Source organism: Moschus berezovskii, chromosome X (assembly GCF_049115385.1).
Source record: "Moschus berezovskii isolate FMDL1 chromosome X, NW_MosBer_1.0, whole genome shotgun sequence".
Lineage (NCBI taxonomy): Eukaryota > Metazoa > Chordata > Mammalia > Artiodactyla > Moschidae > Moschus > Moschus berezovskii.
In genome coordinates, this window is record NC_142488.1 from 140,476,748 (window position 1) to 140,478,261 (window position 1,514).

A 1,514-nucleotide genomic window follows, 5' to 3' on the forward strand; every position below is an offset into this window, starting at 1 on the left:
AGAAATGAATGTCCACCTCATTGCAGAGAAAAGGAACCTAAAAATGCTACACATCGGGTTCGACCAACTAGCCTGGGCCCTCACTACTGAGAAGGCTGACCACTCCCTCTTCAATCACAGACAGAAGGATAAGCCACCCTTCCTGCCCCCCAGGACAAGCTGCTAGATGTGGGCCTGAAAGGAGCCTGGCTGCTGCTCTGGCTCAGGGCTCCTCTTTCTCCTCCCTCACAGCGTCTGCAGAAGGGAGTTGGAAGGACCTAAAAGCCCTTTCGTTGACCATGAGCAGATACTCCGTGAATTTCTCCTTGCTGGTCTCCGCAAAGGCCCGGGGACCCCACAGGAACTCGTAGCGAGCAGGGTGACTGTCAGGCACCTGCCGGTACTCCAGGTACCCCTCCCGCACCCACACTTGGGTCAGCAGCTCCCTGGGCTCCCCAAAGATGGAGTGCTCCCTCCCAACACACACCCCCATCCTGCTGAGTGCTCTCCAGATCTCCTCCTCGGGGCCGCGATCCCTATTCTGGAGGATCAGGCTGAGGACCACCACCAGGAGGCCGGCCTTGGGCACGCCCTGCCCATCTCTCTGTGTCGCATCACAGGTGAGGCCCAGGGAGGGGACCATGATGTAGATGTGCTTCGTGGGGTCCATCTCCTTCACATCTACGCCAAAGACCAGCAGAACGCACTCAACTGCTTGGCGGAAGACCACCGGGTAGTGCTCTTGGTTATCCCTGAGGACCGTATTCAGCAATTCGCCATCGGATGTTGGCTCCTTGGTCCGATACTTGCGAAGCAGGAACTTCACCATGTTAGCCACCATTTTATTCAGAGCTTCCTGGGGCAAGACCCCCTTAGGGGCGGATGAGGAGACTGGGGGGGAGGAGGCCGAGAGGGTTGCAGCCTCCCCTCCTCAGCCCCCAAGAGCTGAACCTCCTTCAGGCCCTGGGCCTTGCCTGTCTCCTGAAGGTCTTCCTTGGGCTTGCTCAGCTCACTCATCTCGACCACGAGCACGATGCTTGGGATCAAACCACAAACAGGAGTGAGGCAGGGGACACTGGGGACCATGGGCCTCGGCTGAGAAATGTACCCTGGCTGGTCAACACAGGCCACTTACAGGTCTCCTCTTGAGGGGTGCTCTCAGGCCTCACAGGTGCGCTTCTCCTGGGTGGCCTGCCCCTGGCTACCCGAAGGAGGAAGGGCAGTGGATCCCCAGGGTGCAGAGTCCCTTGTGCTCATTCAGGGCACTCACCTCACCTTAATTCCTGGCACTGCTTGGACTTCCTCTGCTCTCTGACCTCTGGACTTGGGCCTCAGACATTTGCCTCCTGGTTCCCAGAGCCCCTGTGAGAAAAATGGTGGGGGGCCCCTCAGGGGTAGATTGTGACACAGCCCTGGACTCTGAGGTCCCACCCCAGTTGTGGGAATAGTGGTCCCCTTGTAGCTCCCTTGTAGTGCCTACCTTTCCCCTGCCATGGCCTGGACCCTGCCCTTTGGGGGCCTGCAGAGTAACTCAG

General features: G+C 58.9%; 1 pseudogene; it reads right to left on the bottom strand.

Moving 5' to 3' along the window:
* Positions 1–202: 202 nt before the first annotated feature.
* Positions 203–996, bottom strand: LOC129564218 (melanoma-associated antigen 8-like; annotated as a pseudogene).
* Between the last annotated feature and the right edge of the window lie 518 nt (positions 997–1,514).